The 23,058-nt window shown below is 45.7% G+C and overlaps 1 protein-coding gene and 1 long non-coding RNA gene across 3 annotated transcripts in view; one reads left to right on the top strand and one right to left on the bottom strand.

The window, feature by feature from the left end:
• Positions 1-293: 293 nt before the first annotated feature.
• PORCN (porcupine O-acyltransferase) overlaps positions 294-23,058 on the top strand; it is a 425,271-nt gene continuing 402,506 nt past the window's right edge. The window contains exon 1 of one of the 2 annotated variants that reach the window (XM_069647550.1): positions 294-471. The gene's annotated coding sequence lies outside the window, so the exon portion shown is untranslated. The remainder of the gene's footprint in view (positions 472-23,058) is intronic. The other variant, XM_069647549.1, reaches the window with a different exon arrangement.
• LOC138568972 (uncharacterized) lies at positions 20,375-21,591 on the bottom strand. The gene is made up of 2 exons (XR_011303031.1): positions 21,481-21,591; positions 20,375-21,050 (listed from the first exon to the last, which is right to left on the bottom strand). It is a non-coding gene; the product is annotated as an uncharacterized lncRNA (long non-coding RNA).

A 23,058-nucleotide genomic window follows, 5' to 3' on the forward strand; every position in this document is an offset into this window, starting at 1 on the left:
TGGTCTACAACATTGCCCATGCGCAGAGCCGCACATGGAGTAGGTGAGTGTACGTTCCAGTCATTTGCTGCTCTCGGGGCTTGTGTAGGCACATATCGCATCAGCCATTTCACCCCTGCCTCATCTTGCAGCTGGACTGGTGGGCAACACCGCCTCTGCTTTCTCACTCTCAGGGCTCAAGTAACCTGCGGCAGCATCCTACGCGGCTACGCGTTGCCCCATTCGCATTGGCGAAGCTCGGTCACGCCCTCTCGTTCTTTACCCACTATTGGTCACAGCCTGCTGCCAGTCATTTTTCCCTCACGCTCTCTTCAGGCATCCCCTCCCGCCCCTTCCTCTCCCCCAGGCTTTCAATATAGAGGAGAATAGGGAGGAGGAGGAAGAAGAAGAAGGACCTTCTGCACACACGGCGACTGTAATAGGGGGAGTGAGCCCGCCTAAGGGAGACCTTCAGATCCCCAGAGGGCCAAGGTACTCTGCCAGCTGTTCCCCGAGATTGTCTCCATGCCTGGAACCCTCCTTACGATGCCAATCAGCCATTGCCCACCACCAGGGATGGGGCAACGCAAGATCGCCAGAAAACGTGTTGTTTGCGGCTGTCTCTTATTACTACTGCTGTTTAACATGCCTCTCAAATAGTTAATGTTCGTTTCTCTTAGTTTTCTTTCCTGGGGTTCAGCAGGGCAGGAGGCAGTTGGCATGCTGCATTTTTCAAGGCAACTAAGGCGCTGCGGGTCGGTCATTATCCTGAAATGTTGGCTTTCAAAGCTCCGTTGTCGACCTGGCTTCTAGGTGCTGGCATAGTCATGGCCTTGCTGGTTCCTGTTGATTACTGGAAGGCAGGGGTTCGATGCCGGGCTGCATGCATCTTTAATTCGTAAACTGCCCTATTCCAGGCGGGAGATAGTAGCCCATGCTTTTTATTTTAATTTTAATCTTTGCATTCTGGCATCTGCAGTTCTGGGGGTTCCATTATAAACTAAGAACTACAATTCCTAGAATGCAAATGGGGGGAAACGCAACTTGTGTCTCCTCTCTCGAATGTCATTTGTGATGTTGCATGTATGGTATTTTGCTCCTTGAGTCATAGAGATGTGAAACTCACTAGTTTCCTACAGTTTATCTGAAGCGAGGGTAGGCTAGGGGTGAACTGAGTGATGCATTGGGTTGAATTCGAGGGTGTGTTCTATTGAATTGCGTGGTGATAAGTGACTTTCATTGGTTTGATTTATTTGAACTGCGGAAAGTGTTGGGTTGTGTTAAGCCACAGGCAGGATTAAATTTAACAAATGGGTGGTTTGGGGTGCAGGCGGGTTGGCTACACGTGTGAGGATGGGATAAATGTTGGGTTGGACTGTGGGGGACCTGGGTTTTGTTGAATTGCCTGATGGTCTTATGGATTGAACTGCTATGTGGTAAAGTGGGATGGGTAACCAGATTTCACGTGGACGCTGCTTTTCGAAACATTGCTTTGATTTAACAAATCAATGTAGTTTGGAACGGTTAGGATGTGCTCACTTCAGTTGAACTATTCGACCAAACCCCTTCATAATTATTTGTGAAAGGTAAGCGTGAGATTAGAAACACTGAGGCCTAATCAAACTTTGGGATTCGTTACGTTGAATATTGGGTGAATTGCAGGGTTGGGTAGATTGAATTGGTGGATGTATTGGGTTTACTCGGCAATATACTGGGGCTTGTTTGTGGGGTGACATGGCAGTGTTGACAGGATTTTAATATGTTTCGGTTATTAACCAGTATGTTAGATCCAATTGGTTTGATTGTGTATTGGCTTGGATAGCTTGTTTCTGGTGGCAATAGTCTCAGGCAACTGATTCCCGATCACTGGCACTCCAAATTTTAGTTAAACTACCAGTTTATTTATTTATTTATTTATTTATTTGTATTCGGTGACGCTAAATAAGCCAAGACTATTGCGTTGGAGTACAGCTTGGAGGGAGGTGGGATATACGGAGGAACACAAACATGTAGGTGTTTCGTTATTTACTCACCCATTGACTGCCCATGCTAATCCCTATGGCCATTCCCATTCACTTCCTGCCCCTCCAATCCCAAAACACAACCTACTCTTTGAGCTAGTTTTTTCAAGGAGCAACATCAAACTTTGTGCTTGCAGTGCCTGTCATTGTTATTACAAAGCAGTCTTCTGACAGTTAATGGCTTCATTGGAGCTGTAAATGTTCTACCAGTGTAATAAAAGTACCTTAATTTAGTATGCCTTCACCTCCTGGATTTATAAACAGTATGCATGTCCTTCACTGAAGTGTTGTTAAAAACAAGCCTTGGCATGGATTGTTTATTGGTATTAGATAGGCATCTGCCAGGCCCTATTATATTCCCAGGTACTCGCACTGGATTGTAGTTGCTAACGCTAATGGCCAGTTAGGGCAACTGCGGCAATGCTTCGCTAATGCCTATTCCATTCCTACACAAAAGGGAAAACTATTGGCATTCACAATGCTTCTTTATTATTACTGTCATGACATTGGAGAGCAGCAAATGATCGATACTGAAAGGTCTAGCAAGCGCCTATAGTTTCACCCCTGTGATTGCCTTTCTCATTCATCCATTGCTCTTTGGATATCCTCCTAGGTATTTAGTGTACATTCTGAGGACCTGTCTTACACTGTTGTGTGTAACCTAGGTATCTGGTCTTTTGATATTTATTTTTGACCAGAGGTTTTCATCCCTTTGGGAACAATTGAGCATACATACAGTGACTAGACACAGATTTGTTGTGCACAGTGGGACTAGGTAAGTGTTGGAGAAGAGTGCAGTAACTAGGTTTAAACCAAAATCTAGATAGGAGGAGAGGCCTGCTTTTGTATGGTGCACTTGGTGGCATTCATTCAGTGAGGACTGACGCTCAGATAGCGTCACTTCTCCCCAGAAAGGGTGCCCCATTCCATGAGGTGAGGCTGCCAACCAATAGTCCCCATAGGGGTGGTAACATGCAGGAGGACCTCATGGAGAGGAATGCCCCTCCTGCAGATAAGGACACAAGTGGGAGATAGAGCCCCTTTAAACTCCAACCCTGCTGGCTGATGTTGATGCCGGATTTTCTACACATAAGATCATGTCCGAAACGGTGTTATTGTAAAATATCAAACCACCCTGATGCAATAGGTACAGGGACAAAGAAAGTTTGAAAACGCTACAATCGAGTGGGAGGAATGTTTGACCAGCTGCTGTCAATTGGACTGATGTTACTCTGGGACCGCCCCCCATATTTGAACTGAACAGCAAAGAAGGACTGCATTCTTAGTTGTTTTCCGACCCATCCGGCAGTGGTCCATGCAGTTCTGGTATGCTGAGAGCTGTTGTACATCCAGAAAGAGAACCCAGCGAGCGAGTTAGCCCGTAAGGCCAGACTTAAGCTTTGTGAGACCGCAGCGAGGCATGTCTCCAAAGTTAAAAAGAGACGAACAGCGGGAAGCATCTTGCAAGTCTGTTGGGAAGTGGCGCAGTAGACCTCGAGAGATGGAAAGGTGGTGGCGTGATTTGTAGTGGGTGTACCATCTGATCCGACAACAGTGCAGAGACCGCCTACCGTAGCTTACAGCAGAGCCATGTAGGTGAGTGTGCAGACAGTACCAAAGAGTGTGGTGGTGGTGGCGTGACCTGTCGTGGGTGGACTGAGTTGTCCCAACAGCACAGAGACCGCCAACAGTAATTTGCTGCAGAAGTAGCATGGAAGAAGTGGAGAGGGAGGGACCCCGCGACCCCTGGTGAACTGATGAAGAGTTCCTTGGAAGAAGGTAACGGGAACAAATACAAATCTGGGAAGGGGCCAGGAAGATTCGAGACTGTAAATCGTTAAAAAGCACAGAAAGTAGTTAATCACTTTGTACTGGAATTTCCTGTGCAGTTCTACAAGAGGGGCTGGAGAGTCAAGGGGGACTCTTGAGCGCATCTACATTGTCCCAGTGGGGGCACATTAAAGAAAGCGGAATGTGTTTAAACTCACATTGAAAGACCTGCAAGTTTTGTTGAAAGGCATACAGAACATTGTGGAACCAGCTGGGAGAAGGAAGTCATTCTCCTAACGCAATGAAAACCTTGTAGAACTGTCTTTGTTTTGGAAACCTTGGAACTGTAATTTGAAAGACTTATCCAGGAGAAGGGAGCCATTCTCCTGGGTCCGAACTAGAATACAAACTTTAGTTATTGGTTGTTGTAGTGACAGGGATAGTATACAAGCTTTTGGACTTGCCTTTTGATTTGGACTTTCACAGACTTCCTGACAAGCACCCACATTTTCTTAGTTTATGTAGGCAAACCCCATTAGAGTAAAGGACCGAAGGTTTTATCTTTTACTTTAAATACATATTTTATAGCAATCACCATGGCACCCTTTGGTCATTCTCTTCATTCCTTGTTGCCACAATGGCCACTGGAGGTACAGGCAAAATGTATTACAAAGGATATGAGCATTCTCAATGAGATAAATGTCCAGGGGACAGGCGGGTGGCCGTGGATGTGTTAGTCATATTCCGCTTTCCATGTCAATGCGCACAATTTGCTCACGCATTCTCCTTTTGCCTTGCAGTCTTCCCTCCATTGCTCGCGATCATGCTGTGCTGGCAGGTGCACATCTGCATGCCACACACCTCCTTTTCTTGGAATAACATGTGTCCATCGGACAGGCCTCAACATTTGTACTCGCCACTAGTCATTGGCTAGTTGTATATGATTCTTGCCGGGTAGGAAATGGTGTACTGTATGTGCGCGGAGAACTGAGGGAGCAAGCAGTTTTTTATGACTTGCTGTTAGCTTTCAACTTGGCATTTTGTATCCTGCATCATATATTCATGAACCCTGCTGGGCATCCTTTTTTTTTTTCCTTGCAGGTCTGGACATGGTTGTTTGCAACAATACTTTATTACTACAAAAGTAATTTGAGCAGTCTTTGGGGAGAGTTCCCTCTAATGGGAAAGGATGAAGGATAGGTTAGTTTTTCATTGTGTGTTGGGTTATTGTCATTGAGGTTTCCTGGGGGAGGAGTATGAGATTTCTGGACTTCTCTTTTGTGATCAACCAAATCTCCTGTGGGGATGTTTTGGACCTCATTGCCTTCTGGCTACCTTGGTGACTCTCCTAAACTTGACTTCTGAACTGTGCCATTGTCGGTGAAAACCTAGTTCTTCCCTCCCCTGATTACTTGTTTTGGTGTGCTGTACTTGGACATCGTGAGGAGGCCTTTGATTTAGCCTCACTTTGACCCAGTGCCCTTTTTCAATACTTGGCAATTGTATAGTGTTACAGTGGTCCTAGTGTTCATTTCTTTCTATGCATATTTTATAATCTGCACAGGATGTCCTCTATGGAGATTGATTAGTCTGCTCTCTCATCTGTGAACCAGGACAGTGTTGGGGGAAGAATGGGGCCTTCGTCCTCTCATCCGTTAGAAAAGCGAAACACCACTTAGGCACTTGAGGATAACCTTGTGGGAAACTATGGCTTCTGTGGTTAGGACTAACTGGAGTATGCCCTTAATGAAACAGTTTGCCCTTTTTACCTGGCCATTGACCTGTGGGTGGTGAACGCCAGACATGTGCTCGATTATGTTATGGTTTTTTTTAGGAATTTCTCTGCAGACAGCAATTGGACCCCATTGAAAGGGGCCCCTAGGGGACCCTGACGTCTATGGAAACAAGGCGAGTCACCACACACGATAGATACGCCAGACACGAGGTTGTATTCCCAAAGCTAGGGTTTATTGCAAAGCAAAAGTCTCAGTTGGCCAACTCGGTCTCACGCCCCGCAACGTGTATATCTAGACCTCGAGGAACGCAAGAGAGTGAATTACGTACATCAGTTATATATATATATATATACAAAATGCATATCAAACAATCAGCTATGACATGTTTAACACCCCCCCCTTTATTGGGTTTCTTTGAACTTGGTGTGATGATGGACATCTCCGACCACTATGACACCTTCAAACATCTATTCTAGTAACAATTTGCAATTTGTGAGTGCAAAGGCATCTTTCAGTTGTTTAATAGAACACAGCGCTTCTGTTCTTGGAAGCGAGCTACATACATGGGGGTGGAGAGTTGCATTCCGGACCTTGCTATCTATCAGGTGCTATTTGCGTCCTGGGAGCCGACACGCTCTAGCGGGCTCAGCAAAGTGGGGCGATGATAAAAGCATAATTCAAGCCTTTAGCTGTATTATTCTAACATATTCTACCATATAACAAGACTGGCTGGCAGCTGTGAAATGATTAAATGCCCTGCAGCTCTGCTTCAAGGTTACATTCGGGAGGGAGCCGGGCATTCTTCCTGGCGCTGCCTAAGTTTGTGTTTCAGCGAACTCTTGTTATCCTCACGGCCCTGCGGCCTTGCCCTTTTCCCATACAGACACCAATGTTTCACAGTCGAGCAGTGTAAGCGGAAAATATACTGCAAAGCAATAGGGACAGAAAGCAATGAGCAATGGATGGAAAACAAAAATGGCGATTCTTGTTACATCAAAATGGCCGCTCTTTGGCAAACTCGAAAACCTATATTTTGTCATATCGTGTATGAGACGGTTGGCCCACGGCCACCAAAATGCGTTTGCAGTCTCAAAGTAGAGGTATCCGTATTTCTAGACTGACACCATTGTCTGTAACCATTAGTTTGGGCAGGCCTTCTTTGCTGACAATGTACTCTAATGTGTCTGACCATGGTGGGCGTGATATTTGGTACTAGGCATAACTCGACTGGTTTTGAGAGATATTCCAGGAGTAAACATTTCAAATGGCATGCTACTAGCCAGCCACAAAAAGTTACTTGTCCCTTCAATTTTACACATGGAGACAGCACACCCTTTGTTACTCGCCAGAGTAAATATTCACCAGCCAATGGCTAGTGGTGAGTGCACATTTTGAGCCCTGGATAGTCAACCATAATTATCCAGGACCTATGTTCAGTATCCAAGTATTAGAAAAGCCCTATAACGCCCCCCCCCCCTTACCCCTGTTTTTTTTTTTTTGGGCATCTGTTTTGCCAGGGCGACTGGCGTGTCATGAGCCTCATCACCTTTGATGCATTGCAATCCATGTCTGGCCACCAGTAAGCCTCTCTAATACGTAGTTTGGGCAGGGTTTCTGCTGCTAGGTGTCCTTGGTGAGCTTTGACTATGATTACATGCTGAATGGGGCAACACTTTCTCCCCCAAGAAAATCACTTTGTTTACCGGGGCCTATTGGTCTGTATAGCCTCAGTGAGGGTGCATGTGTCCTTTCATCCGGCCACCCACTATTATGATCTGCCTCACCTTTTGGAACGTGATATTGCAGTTCTTGCTCGACCTACCCCCACCTCCCCCAGTTTTCTTCTGTATTGTTGGCTTAGGTATACCAGAGGGACTGAGTGTCGCACTACAAGCTCACCGTTCCAGATCCCAGGGCCCAATGAACCCTCCCCCAGTGCACAAACAGAGAACTCAGCCAAGCGCAAGTTAAAACTGTTGTTTATTACACAAATGGACAGGGATTAAAAAGGACATTGAAAATCTCCCGGACTCGCAGCTCCTAAGCCTGTGTTGCCCCATTTTGTTCAATTTCTACGTCGCAACATGGGGATCTTCCTTAAAAACCTACAAGTAGACAATATTGGGTAGTTGACGTAGTAGTAGCAGCTATGCACGCACCTATGTTGTTCTATTGGTCCTCGCATGTCAGGTGGCTTGCCTGCCCCTTACCCAAAAAACGTTTACATTATTGCAGGGTTGCAGGATTACCATTGGCCCTTGCCCTCTGCTACCCACCCCTGGATTTCTTTTCCCTGATTGGCTGGGGCTGATCTCCCCAGGCCTGGAACCCAGCTCTGTTCGCAGTGCACCTTCTCAAGGTGATCGGAGACTGTGTTCCCAATGTAACCATCGGTGCTACCGCTTTTGCCCGTGAGAGTGCCCTCAGTTTTGCAACGTTGTTAAAGAATCCATGTTTAACTTCATGTATGTGTTGCTGAGAACGGCTAGTCTTCCCACAGCGGGTGAATAACCATTGTCTGGCCCGGCTGCATCAAGTGGTTGAGGACTGTGAAATCGAGCTCTGTGGTCTGCAATTTATAAGCATTGATTCTGCTTTTCTGCAGATGGCTCCTTGTCTCTTGCTTTGGAATGTGCTTTTTGTCTCTGACCTAGGCTGTGAGCCCTGACCTGCTGTTCTGTGCAGCCTAGTCCTGCTTTTCTTCTAGTTCTATTTTTCTTTGCCTCTCGTCCTGTGGCTTGTGGCCTCATGTAACCTCATTATAGTTATACTACCTTGCTATGTTTCTAATAGGTTAGTAGTATTCATCTCTTCTAGGCTTCTTATACAAACCTGTAGGTCCATAGGTTTAGTTGCGATAAGCATCTGCAAGCTTGCTCTGCATCTCTTCTTTTGCCTTGCGTTAAGCTTTCCTGCACTTGGCTAACGAGAAAAAGAATAAGTGCTTCAACGGTATGTATATGTATCTGTCCTCTATCTACTGAACTCTGTAAGCATGTTCTTCACGTGTGTCCGTGTAACTTCGTGCATGACTGCGGGTTTTCTTCATAACTAACGTGGCTATGTCGTGGTGTCACTAATGATGTCAGCACAATGGTTTTCCGTTATTAGTCAATGTGATCCATGATCAGGGTAGTGGCATCTGTATCCATAAAGACATTGACTGGATAAGGTTTGAATGACTGTCTAAGGGAATATGTTTGCGTATGTGGATACTCCCTTCCTGGGGGCTGTCCAAACAGTGATGTGCGTTCTTGACCCTTCGGGCTGTCCTGTACATGGGGGTGACTTTGGGCATTCCAGGGACCCTCTCTTCAGTATGGTTGTGCCTGTTTCCGCATTTACTTTGCTAATGGTGTCTGAGGCACTTGTCTAGCAAATATTTCTTGAGTGTTTTCTTTTGCGGGTAATTTGGACAAACGGTCTCCTTGGCAGTTGTGCCATCCTGGGAATGTGATCAAAGGTGTATGTATATTCTTAGTTTTGCAGCAAGCCTGACAAGGTGGGGTGTGGGTGTGTTGGCGTTGCCTGGGCTCAACAGCTAAACGTTGCGCTTATGGTCTGTGCATAGCTTGGATTCGTTATCCTAGATTTTTGTACAGGAATGATCAGTTGCCCATGCACACACCAACATCTCTTTTTAATGCCCGAATATTTTTGTTGGGCAGGCAATAGAGATTTGGATGCAAATGCCACAACGTTTTCGGATTGCCGTTTTCTTCTGAGGCAGGGTAGCTCCAACGCAATTGGTGCTTGCGTTTACCGCAGGGATCAAAATTTGAGGGGAGCTGGAAGTTATTTAACTCCTGCTTCTAGTGAGTAGAGCCTGGTTGGCTTGAAACCAACAGCGACCAGGAGCTTCCTTTTCGCTCTTGGGGCCATCCGCTGCCTTCCAAACATGTAAATGTGACATTAACCTTGAGTATTTGAGAATTGTAATAAAGAAGAATTAGAACACATATAAAATGCATTTTAAACCCATTGATTCATACGAGATGGACCAAAAGTGAAGGGGCATCTCTGGTAGCCCCTGGTTCCCCTGTGGTAGCTCCTGCTTACAGGTTGATGCCTAACACCCAGGAGCTGGATTTAGCTCCTGCTTATCGAATCTCAATTTCGAATACATGTTTCAAGGCTGGGATCAAACTGCCTAAGCCATGGTGCATTCAGGATGTGCTGTTAAGTTTTCGGTCCATGTATATTTTGACAATTTCTTGAGTAGGGAATGGAGGGATTTTTTTTTTCTCCGACGAAGGAGGGTATAAACGTGTCGTAGTATTCAGCCAATCCAGATGCGACTTTAGTTCTTTTGCACATCTTTTATCATGGGCTTGAGTAAATTAAATTTGACTGTTATTCTGCTACGAGGCAGTGGGCCTGCCCAGCAAGGGCCTCAACCAGCTGGGCCTGGCACCACCGGCCCCTTAACGACTGGTGACGAGGATGCCATCTGACGCCCACCAAACCCAAAGAAAAGGGTCTTGACCTGCCATGCGGCCTGCATGGCTGAGCTCTCTCCCGGAGGAGCTATTACGGTGTGGCAAACCAGGTCAACGGCATGGATGAAGCAGTGGCACGCAGGGCTCGTCGGCCAAGATGGTGGTCACAGCGAGGGGCGTGGCCTCCCCACAGCCCCCAACACCTAATTAGGATCCGCTGGACTCCGCAGCAGCTCACAGATTCACCAGCCTCCCCGGCATGGTGCCCGCAAGGGTCGCCATTAGCCCCCTGCCAGAGATCACCTCTGGTGTTGATGTGCTCCACAGTGGAACTTTATGTGTAGAACAGAAGGGAAGAAGCGTGGCATCCGCTGCATTGATTTTGAATGTCCCCTATATGGGGGAGCAAGTGACGCTGTGGCCTAGCAGGCGCGACCCGGAGCCCTCCCAACAGCATCCACCTGCCTGCGTGAGCGGAGGATGCAGACAGGCGGACGTCCGCAAGTGGCGGGTGGATGGGAAGGAGTGAGTAACGTCGCAGCCCAGGAAGAGCGGTCGGCAAACACTGCCACAGTGCTTTGAGTGCCCCCCTTCTGGGTGCCTGACTGGGGCAGCCCGAACCGCTGCCCTCCAACCCCCTCCGACATACAATGTTGACTCTGGCATGGCAGGGGAAGGAAGTGGTGCGGCCGCAGCCGTGCTGTGGAAAGCCACGTGATGCTGCACTAAGTGAAGGAAGGTTCCCGCCCAGGAGTGGCCTCTACTGCTGCATTCAAGTCAGTGCCTCCTGGCTGGCAGCTCAGACTGGTACTGCACAGCAGAAGTGGCCCCCGGTAGCACGAGTGTGGCTTTGCCTGCATGCGGCCAAAGGACTTGTGTGTGTGGTTGCCCCTCTTATTTGTGTCCCCCATGACCCATGGACCTTGGCTAACATCTAACATGCTTAAACGGACCGTGTAAAAGCACATGTCATGGGTACTCCACCTTATGTTTCATGGACAGTGGTCCAGATAAGATATGGAAGTGGGAGTATTTTGCTCCCTATTTATTTTTAACATTGGGAATAAAATGATTTCAGAGTAAAAATGTAACGTTGGGAATAAAATGATTTCAGAGTAAAAATGTAAGTCCAATTCCTAGTGGCACCATTTCATATTTACTGTATTGTGAAACCCAGTTCTCTCTCCCACTATACAGGACTCTCAAATCTAGGTGTAGCCTCCATCCTTGTTTGTTATATGTTGAAGCCTAGTGCACTGTGAAAACTAGGCCTTTCTCCCACTATACAGGACCCCCAAATTTAGGTGTAGCCTCCGTCTTGTTTATTGTAGTTGAAACCTACTGTGTCGTGAGGCCTAGGCCTCTCTCCCACTGCGCAGGACACTCAAATCTAGCCATTGAGCCAAATTGCGAATGCTAACTGTGAGACATATAACCCATTAACCAAACCACCTCAAATTTCTGCATACTAACTCTCACAAAAACCCACACAACCACCTCTCGCACAGCAAACAGCACAAACTTCACCACACTGCAACAACAAACACATAAGCCACGAGGGCTGGCATTGATCCGATACTCGCACCCAAGCTCAGCGCACAGAGAAAACCAAACTGAAGCTGCCAACAGGACACCAGTTCTCTCACTACCCTACTCCCTCTTCACCCTACTAACCCACCCCACCCCACCTTCTCGTTTGCACATCTGCCCGAGCGCCTCCAATTCCATTGGTGACGGTGTGCGGTACAAATACCTTTAACATTTAACGTAAGTGAGTAATCCTGTTTTTAACTGGAAAATTAAAATGTTTTTTTGTAATCGGTATTTTTGTACCCATTTATTGATGCACATTAAAAGGACCAGGTGTACCTCTTCCAATCGCACAGTAAAAGCTTCTTCCTGTGGTACTATGTGCAATACTAATCCAAACAGATCCATGGAGCTGTGTTGGTGAACTCGGGGGCACAATGTTATGACATGGGCAAATGGTCAGTTTCCCATTTTTCGTTGGGAGTATTTTTACTCCCTATTTTTATATTTGGGGATTATCTGCCTATTTTTAGGGAGTAAAAGTGGTCAATACGCACTTATTTGCATGGCTTTTTTTTATAGGGGTGCGTACTGCCCAGCGTCCTATGCACAGAGTACCAAAGTAGGTGATCAAACAAAATATAATGTATGTTTTTGGTGCTATGTTTATTGTTGCATCATGTCACTAGTTTTACGCTTTACCCATGGCATGGGATCTTAAGCCCCTCCAGGGTTCATGTGAAAGTCACTTGTGATGGAACACGTGGGAGACTAAATGGCCGAGCATGTATTCCACCATAGCTCCCACTTCCAGTACCTTATTTATCGTGGCGCCAGCGCTGCGCACGAGGCAGTGGGCCTGCCCAGCGAGGTCCTCAAGCAGCAGTGCCTGGGACCACCACCACACCCCTTAACAGTAAAGTCTTTCCTTCTGGAAAAGGACTCGTTGAATGAACTGGTAATCTGCAAGGTTCCTCCTGGTAGACTTCCGTTTAACATATGAATTCAGTTGGAAATGTCCTTGTTTTGTGTGCTGGCAGCATGCCTCTGATCATGTATTCAACCTTGACCCCAAAATTGCAGAATAGTACGTTTCCCTAACCTTATCAGCCATTTGCTCAATTGAAGCGTGCACGACGAGTAAAAGTGAATTTTGTGTAAGACAATATTTATCTTACTAAGAAAACGGTTTGCAAGATGTCTAACCACCCAAATGTGCTGCACGGTGTCCTCATCCACTGCCACTGTAATGACTTCTTGCAGGCCCTTTGGCCTATAGCCACCAGGGCACTCGGCAGCATGGACGTCTTCCTCTTGGTAGCAAAGGATGTACCGCCCACTGCGTCCTTTGCAACAAATCTGGAGGAACGGTGGCTGTGTGGTGGCGCCCTGTATCGTGTTGCCTCACGGGGGTGACTGATGGGTGGGGGGAGAGGGCAGAACTTTTTGCTTGGACTTGGTAATTTTTGTACCTTTTCCCTAGGTAAGTGGTAACGTTTTTTTTTCCCCTCTCACCTAGTCTTTTACACTTTTTTTTTTTTTTTTTTTTTTGTTATGGGTGACCTTTTTATGTCTCTCCGTAGAGAAGGATTGGAGTTATACAACTTTGGACTGACTGTAATGCACTATGGCAGCACACAGCATTTTTAAATGCAGTGGCTTCCTTTTTAATTCTTATTTCCTGGGTGAACTACTGTCCCCAAAGAAGTAGAGTGGGCTTTCCATCCCCTTTACATTGTATATAGTAAGCCAACACACCCACCTTATGTGGAGTGCTGGGGCATACAATGTAACCCCTTTCTTACTTACCTGGTAATATTTTTGTTACAATTGAAAGTTTACTTGAATGGCTGGTTGAAGTGGTTTTACCTTAAAGACTTTTTAGTCTCATTACTCACAGGCTGTTAAATGAGCCTCCGTAATGCACAGAAGGGCCACCATTCTGCTAGAATGGTGGGCTCCTTTTTTTTGTTGTTGCCATTTCCTGTTTGCTTGTTTTGTCTGAGGTCTTCCCCTGCCATTCTAGGTGGGAATCCTTCGACCTCGGTTGAAGTTTTGTCTTCGGCAGGAATCCTTTGTATTCCCTGCCAAGGCTCCTGAAATGGCAGGAAGTGAGGGAGGAGTGCAAAACTCAGCATCCATTGTCTTTCACCTTGCCTGAAAGGAACCATGTCCCAATGCGCGGAAGGGGGGGGGGGGCTCGCTGTGCTGATTGGACAGTCACACCGCCCTATCCATAAACTGCAGGAAGAGTTTGCAGAAGTTGTGCTGTAGTTCCTGAGGCATAACATAGGCAGTGTTGCATAGCAATTTTCTATTCAATTCTGTTGAATTGCTATTTAAACTGACACTTTTGTAGCACAGTTTGATATTTAAATTACTGTTTATTCAGAGCACAGCTCACCCAGCATTCCTCTTCTGCCCTCGGGTCTTTCCACCCTCTTTTCCCTGTTCACTGCACGTTCAAAGGGGTTAATGAGGGAGTGGGAGTGGGAGTGGGGGAAGGGGGAAGGGGAGAGGGAGATAGAAAAAAATAATCGCCTTCAATCTTTAAAGTGGCAAATTCCATAAAAAAGTATCAGTACCACAAACGGTGGCTCTGAGTACTAATGGTGATAAATACCACTTGCATGGATGTCCAGGGCTGAAATTATGTGCTTGGGCCGACACGGCTTGGGGTTGAGGTTATTGGCAGCTCTGCCCAAGTGGTAGTTAATGTAATATTGAAAATCGTATCAATTACAGGCAAGGGGAATCTTGTCCACCTGACGTTGACAATTACCCTGCCTGCTGCAACACCATACTACATACTTCATCTTGGTCTATGACTTTCCTTTAACATTGAACTTTTTGATTCATGAAACATCTGAACTTCTCCTTGCAGATTAAATGATGGGTCAAGCATGTGGATCATACAAGATGTGGGGCACGGCCCTGTGCATCACTGACTAGACCCAGCTGCACAGAGCCTTGCACTGAAAACCTGTTTTCAGAGCCTTTTTATCATATCTATTTGTGTGTCCATACATGCTAACCATAACATTTTACAGACCTCTCACTGTCTACCTTCAGCGGAACACAAAAATGCTATATTGTTGCAAATTTTGTGTCTTGGGTACATAACTTCTGTTGACATTAAACATATTAGTACAACATTGCTAATCGAATTTGTTAGTTTGATAATCAAGACCCTTTTAATTAGCAAACTCTACTATCAATTTCTGAACAGTATTTTATGCCTTGAGTTCCTGATAAATACTCACTGTGAAAGCTACGGACAAGTGGATCACTGGACCTGAATCCAAAGAGGAAGATGAAGAAGACCTTTGTAGTGATTTCCATCGACCTGAGAACCTGCTGTGTAACCGGAGCCTGATGCAATCTTTCCATCGGCCTGGGGGTCCCGAAAACGACTCCTACCCCGAGAGGGATTAGATCCACTAGTCTCAAGAAGACCAGCATTTTGCTGTGACCTTCCTGAGCTGCAAACCGCCAATTCCCTGGGACCTCAAGCATGAGTGCAGTGCATGGTCTTCCGAAGTCCGAACCTCGCTGACACTTTGGTGGACTCCTGCTGGATCTCAGATACAATTTGAATCCTTGCAGTCCCCTCACCAGAGTGCAGGACCAGATTAGTGGAGAGAATCCGACAAGCGATATTCATTCTTCTGGCTGATGTAAAAAGGCACCAAATCCAGAGCCATGATAAAGAATGCATAGTCCTTTGCTGGGAGCCTTCTCTGACCAGTGTTGCTGCAAGTTCCCATCTAGTGTCCAGTTCGTACCTGGCGCATCCTGAAGGCATCCACTCCAAAGCTCTTCTTTGCTCCCAGGGTACTGTGCTGACTTTGGTAATAGTTACCTTACGTCTTGTGTGAATCCTGTGAGGCAGAGGGGGTGAATCATGTGGTTGGAAGTTTGCCCATAGCAGTTGCCCAGGCCTGTTGCTGGAACGCATATGAGGAGCCTTCTCTGAAGTCCCTGAACATTTTTAACTAGTCCCTGAACACTTTTAACTAACTCTGAAGTGAATACTTACTTGTTAAAGAAGATATCCTCTGGAACTCTGACTTTCCTGCAACTGAACTCTATCCTGACTTGCCTACAGCTGGCCTCTAGACCACTAGCGTCCCTCTTCTGCCTCTAAAAAAACTCCTACTATAGATTACGGAAATACTTTAATGATAAGGAGTCTGTCTGCAAATTGTCACAAGTCTAAAAGTACTTACTTGCCAGTTAGGGTTGCAACTGTAACAATTTCTAGTGCAAGCCACTTCTAGTTAAACAGTGGAACTGTCATTCTTGTAACAATTGTGGGCGCGAGACGCTACTATTTAAGCAGTCGCATGCGAGTATCCAAGTTGCTTTACTTACTTTGAATAGTTTTCCACATTCTAAAAAGTAATGAGTGTTGGTACTGTTCTAGTATTCTTAACTGAATGAGTGTAAAAGCTCACCAATAGGGTTTACTGTCATGATGCATACCCCCGGGCATCCAGACCAGGTCCATCAGCCCCGGGAGCAGGCATCATGTCGCCTTGAGAAAACCCAGCAACCGCTGCTAGGGGCTGTCTGGGTTCAGTCCTGGCGCCAGGCTCATATGGGACATCAGTCCTAGGCGCCAGAGGTGCACACTTACCTGATGCAGACCATGCTGCAAGAAGATCCAAGCCCATGTGAAGCCTGGAAGGGACTACTTTATCTTGGGGACTATTTTTTTGTTACTCGGGTGTGGTCGGGGAGGAATACCTACCTGGGACTACTTTGGAGGCTATTTAAACCACGCCCGAAGAGCAGCCCATGCTTTGCGTTATTCTGCATCCAGCAGCGTAACGCTCACCGTGCCAGCAGCAGCATCCAGCCTTCTGCCACGCCCGCCTCGAACCTGGAGCACCTAGAAAGAAGGAAAAAGCAAAGGTTAGAACAAGAGTATTACCTGATTTCTTACCTGTTTCCGGATTCATCGCATCTTCAAACCAGAGGAAAGACTTTGTTTAAAACGCATCGCATCGCCAGCAGCAGCGCCGCGCCAGACTCGCCGTTCCACGCAGCATCTCTTCGATCCGGCGCTGACTCCATCTTTACATCGCTGAATCCCGGCACCTAAGGGGGACAAGAAACAACAAGGTGAACAGACAGAGACAATCTCTTTAGCTGCCATATGCTTACCTGATTTTACCGCCGGAGGTATAATTTATCAGCACGCCACATTTTACAGGTGCGGCATAAGAAGTTCAGGAGAAAGCAGCAAGTTTTAACCCTTGGCATTATTTACTGGTGTTGGGTAACAGACTTTTACCGGAGCGCTTTCAGCTGTCGATCTTATTGGGTCAAAGCTGCAAGATAAAAGAAGAATTGGACAGGAGTGAATTCCAGACATTTTGAACTCTTACGAACTATATACTTGCGGCTCTTCGCCAGGATCTTTTGGAGTCAGGATTCGTCTACAACTCTCCAATATCTTCAAGCCAGTGAAGTAACTGGTCATCAACGCGCCCCTGCGTGCTTCGCAGGATGGAGGGCTCATCTTCCAAGAATATAAGGTGAGATTGCTGAGGGAGCGCTTCAGAGGTGATTAGTGGGGAGGACAGTGGGGGTGCAATCACTTGAATCCACAAGTGGCTAAATCCATCTTCCACTTGTAGGAGAATATTTTTACGGGCCAAGCAGACAAGATTAGGAGGGCAGATCCAGTCAGTCATCGCTGCACTACACATCACGTGGTTGGAGGCCGCAGCAGTCCGGGTCCGACCGACGCCCCTGTGGGAGCCAGGTGAGCGTAACATTTACTGATTTGGAAATACATTGGGCCTCATTACGAGATGGGCGGTAGCCATGGTGCTATAAGCACCATGGCTGCCTCCCATACCGTGTCCGAGTCCGGTCTTGTTCAGAGGGGATTTAACGGTGCATTCCGACCCTGGCGGGACCGGTAAATCCCCATTGAACAAACTATTCCCCATTCCCATTTGAGCCCCCATAGGGCTCAATAGGAATGGGGAGGGCGCTAATAACGGGCTCGCGAATGGCAAGCCTGTTATTGGCGCCATGGTGCCTTAGCGGGACCCGTAAGGGACGTGTGGTCAGACCACACGTTCCTTACAGTTCCCTCCAAGGGACCTCGGAATCGGGCGGTAAGGGATTACTGGCACCGGTCTCCTTACCCGTGCCCGGTATCCCTTACCGCCCGACTCGTAATGACCCCCCATTGTCTTTCTTAGTGTACCATTGGGTTTTGCTTTTCCTTGCTATGCTTAATACTTAGCGAAAACAGTCAAAGTTGGAGTTGCTGATAGCCCCTCTTAAAAGTATATAGGTCTTACTCACCCTGACTGGCTGCTGTACTTCTAAATGTGTAACCCTGGGTTGTGCTTCCCTAAATAGCTTTGGTGCTATTCTAAAATAGTTTCATAAAGCTCTTACTTGCCTTAAACTGTTATACACGCCTTAAAAGTATACTGGGTATACCTAGCTGTTGGGTAGTGTATAGTTATGGACCAGTAGGTCAATTTACTTGAAATACATAGTGTCTTTCTTAAAGCGTAGTTTGGTTTTAATTTCCCTGAATTGCTTAGTGCATTCTAAAATAGTTGTTCATATGTATCATTGAGTAGCTTGAGGCCCCCTGAAAAAAGCATGAGTTTTTTTTACTAGCTCTGAACTGAGTACTAAAAAGTAATGTTGCCAGGTGTATACTTGTAACCGGGTTGGTTTATTACGTGCTTTCTATAACTGATTGTCACTGCATGAGTGACCCGGTCTACTACCCTAGTATTGCTGATTGTGTTCTAAAAGTATATATAACCTGATTTTACTCCGCATGAATAGCTGACTGCCATTCTGAATGTGTTGACTCGCCTTGACTGCATAGTGTATTCTTAATAAGGTTATACTTTGGGTTGTAACCCATAAGTATTAAGTTGGTTTTTATAATTGTGTTTATATGCTGTTTATAGTACTTAGGGTTCCCAAAATGTATTGTGGTCTACTTGTATTTAAATTAACCCTTTATTTTTACAATTCGTAGTGCTTGAGTGTTTCTTTGGATCCTATGTATGCTACAATTTCTTTGTACCAAGCTACAGTCCTCTCTCCCTCCTAAAATAAGCCTGGCTACTCTGCATGCTACCAACATTCTCCAGTGGTACAGCCTTATACTAAGCGTGGAGCTTATGTACTCTCTCAGATGTATGGTTTTATGAAGCCCTTAGTTGGACTTTAGAAAAACTGTCCTAACAAACACCATAATCGATTGGGCTCAGTCATGGGATAAGGTTTATTTGTATTGATGGGCCGGTTGAATGGAGCAGATGGGTGGGTTAGCTTTCTATTTGGTTGGATTGTACTGCACATTGAGTTCATTTGCCGGGAGCTTTAAGTCCATCTGTAGAGTTTAAAGTTTTGGCTTACCCACACCTCCATGTGACAAAATGATAGTAGTAGTGTATAGCAGTGTGGCACCCTGATACCATTTGAGGAGGGATACACTGCTTGGACATGTTTTTCAGATTTATCTTTTTTTTAAAAAACAATTTTACTTTATTTGCAATGTGATAATACATGCGATGACAACGTTTCTTGCTTACCCTGCATACATGGTGTTGTCTCCCTGTGGGTTTTATCCCTTCCCATGCCCACCCCACCCTATCCCAACGAGTAACCACAAATGCACAACCTCTTCTCACCCTTCCAGGTCTTTACGGTGTCCACCCTTGGTGTATACCGCCCATCTTTGCTTTACTCTTTGCTCAACAAGTCTACTTCGGTAGTTGTGGATACCTCATCTGTTGTGTCAACTGTGGTCATGAACAGGCCTTGAATGAGTACTCTCCTGTCTGATATAGTGGCACTTTCCTCGACATGACCCCAATGGGTGGTCCTTTGCCAGACCGATGTTTCTGCCATCGCCCATTTCTGCACGTCTTTCCACCAGAGTTCCACATTTGGTTCTTTTTGGGACTTCCAGCCCATTGCTATTCTGTGCTTTGCTAGTACGTAAACTAGCTCTTTTAATTTGTTGATGTGTTTCATTCTTTTTTTGGGCCTTGGGTACACACCTAACATACAGGCCAAGGGGAACAGACATCTAGCCTTATTTCTGCCCCGGCTAGTTTTTTTTGCAGCTGCTTCCCAGTATTGTCGTATTTTAGGGCATGACCAAAACATGTGCAACATCTCAGCCTTTTCTAGCCTGCACTGTGTTCCTGTGCCCTTAAACTTTGAAATCTTATGGGGTGTTAAATATGCTCTGTGTGTGACGAATAGCTATAATATTATTATTATTAATAATAATTTAGCATTTATATAGCGTTACAAACCCTCTGGTATCGGAGCGCTGCTTATTACTCACGATGTGTGGTGCTCATTTATCGACCTCGGAAGGATGAAAGGCTTAGTTTGGCCCTGGCCGGGATTCAAACCTACATCAGCAGGCTCGGCACAGATGTCAAATTGAGCACTCTACTTACTGTGCTATCGGACCGGCTTAAAGGAGAGTTCCGGGACTTTTTTTTTATTGTCCCTACGGTTCGGCCATGTGTTTTTAAGCATAACTCGGTAGATCGTGGAAAACTTTCCTATGGACCTTACCCGACTTTTCGTCCATTAACGCACTCGAAATCAGCCGCCATTTTATGATAATCCTATCACTTGCCGCATCGCCCTGGCTCACCTGCTTTTGCGGCACTAAATCAAATCCCCCGCCCCTGAAACAGACTTGATCAAAACATTCATATTCCCCGCCTCTATCCGTGACGTGACTGAGCTGCGTAGGCAAACGCGCCCAGGCGTCTTCTACGCGACTCCACACAGAACCAGGAAATCAACACAGATGAGCTCAAACAACACAGCGCGCCACAATTGGGAATATGAAACTGTACTTTTAAATTAAACCGCAAGATTGTAAATTTGGTAAAGTAAATTTATTTGACATCAAATGTTTTGAGAATATTCAGCGATTAGCATTTTTATTTGCACATGTTCCAAAAAGTTCCGTTTCGAGGCACACGATGTTCCTTTGCTGTACACAGGGTCTTAGATCATCTCACAATACAGCGCCACAATTCGGAATATGAAACAGTGGTTTAAAAGCAAACGGCAAGATTGTACATTTGGCAAAGTACATTTATTTGACATCAAATGTTTTGAGAATATTCAGCGATTTGCATTTTTATTTGTTCACGTTCCGAAAAGTTCGTTTCGAGGCACACGATGTTCCTTTGCTGTACACAGGGTCTTAGATAAATGAATTTTTATTTGCTCTCGATCCAAAATATTTCGTCTTGAGGCAAGCGATGTTCGTGTGCAGTAGACATGGTGTTGGTTTACGATAAAATAAGCTCTTCGGTCGCACTGATAATCGCATGGCTGTTCCAACAACGAGGCACTAGGCCACCACAACGGTCTGTATGTTGCATCTAGCCGTTAGTACCGCGTAAGGGCATACTTGTACTTGGCGATCGTCCCATAAAATGGTCAGGGTGGTAACGTTGTTCACGCGGAGAAGCAACTGGCGGTTAAAGAAGCCGTCCGCCGGTGTCTGGTACTCGTGACACATGCAGTAATGCATGATGTACCTGTTTGAAAAACATAAACAATGAAATTAGTCTCACCATCAGATCTTTATTAAAATTATTCATTTTATATATTCGGTCGGTAAATTATTTCATAGCTAGGACAGTGCAACTGGGTTTTAAAAGTCAAGGGGGGGCTGTAGGATACTGAGACAGTCCCTCAGTGCAGGGGTTGACAGGGAGTGCAGGTGGAGAGTGGAAGGGCCCAGGACCGAGATCGCAGACAGTGGACCAGTTGTTGCAGGGGAGAGGGAGAGAGAAAGCAGAAGCAAAGGTTTTGAGGTGCTTCCGTAAAAGTAGACGGTTCTCCCCAAGATAGTGTGCGGTACAAAACAACATGCCACATAGAACGAACAAGTACAACTTAACCCGTCTTTAAAGCAACTGTATAGTAATTAAATTGCGGTATAAACTCATCTAAAGAGTTACTTACATTATATTTGCATTTTCCATTGCGTCTGTGCGTAGGGCAGCCCCGAAATACCACTCCTTCTATGCCGACGTTATTTCTTCTAATGAACGAACATGAAATGGCTTTCGTTTCTGAAATTATATTCATTATCGTTTCTTACGTGGTCCAGGCCTGTCAAGGTCAAAATACAATAGAACCTTTATTCTGAGTCGTGGGCCATTCTGGCACCCGAGAAAAAATCAAAGCAGCTGACCTTCACTTCGAACGAGCACACATTCCAAGTTAGCTACATTCAGTGTAAGGCATTCTCACAGGACTTGAAATTTACACTCCATCTTTGCATTTTGTCTGCGTGCTTTGCAGCCACACAGAACCATAAATACGGAGAGATTCTATATTTATTGAAAAATGATTTATATTACTGTTTGGTTTAATTTAATGCGCAAATGAACAAGGGTGGAGAGACACATTGCTCAGTGTACATGCAATCACTTTTATTTACACAATACATAGATACACATATTCAATGGGCCTGCGACATGAGGAGACTTGAGAGAACAGACAATCAAATTACAATCATTTAAACCGTGATGTGTATTTCTCAATGAGTTCTTCTTTAGGTGGACATGGAACAGATGCAATGTTGGGTGGCAATGCAGTTGTCCCCTGCACAGGTTCGTTCACAACTCCATTTATGTGCCTATCTAGGACGTCAACAATAAGTTTCTCAAACTCATATTGCATATCCTCAAACACTGGTTTGATCACCCATTGTTTACTTCTTTTAGTGAAGGCCTTATTGTAGCGAAGCGTCCCTAAAGTTCCGGTCGTCCTACTTTGTTGACGGCCAACATTATGGTTATGTGCCAAGACCGCTAAAAGAGTCCGATTTATCATGCCCTCCATGCCAAAATGCAATCGTTTTGGCCTGTACTTTAGGCACATATTGTGGAACACCTCCAAATCTCCTGTGTGGCAGAATTCCGTGAGTCCCCTCAAAGCTTTTGTTATAGTTTTATCAAATACAATCTTTTCAATGGCTTTGTGAGTGGGTGATGAAGGAATCAACCACTTCTTCTTCCGTGCCTCCTCTGTGGACAAATGGCCATGTTCACAATTGTGGAAATGTTGGTTCGTGTTCCATCGGTGAACATTTGTACAGTGTGGCATTACTGACCGCCATTTTTCCAGTAGAATTTCCAACAACCCTCCACATGTTTTTGAGCTCCACCAAAGATGGTTGCTGATTGACTTGGACCACTGTGAAATACCTTGCAATTCTTTTTTTTTACCTGCAGCCGACAATTTTTTATTGATTGATTTTGCAAGATGCCAAACGTCAAATTGGTGATTTATATTTTTGTACTGTTCTCTCATTGTCTTGGCAATTGAAACGTGTCTGTCCGTGGCTATCAGGTCGATCACCATTCCCCGCGATTGTAGTTCTTGCAATGATGCTACAAAGCCAACTTTCTCCATGGCCACTGAGGATGTACTTTGTGACACCTGCACGACCACCGAACTCACAATTTTCTTACTTTCCATGTCCTGAAAGTGGTAGGTGCAGTACTTGGCTGAAAATCCTGGGCTGTCGCACTG

The sequence above is a fragment of the Ambystoma mexicanum genome, chromosome 2q (genome assembly GCF_040938575.1).
Source record: "Ambystoma mexicanum isolate Mex_15411 chromosome 2q, UKY_AmexF1_1, whole genome shotgun sequence".
Taxonomy (NCBI): domain Eukaryota; kingdom Metazoa; phylum Chordata; class Amphibia; order Caudata; family Ambystomatidae; genus Ambystoma; species Ambystoma mexicanum.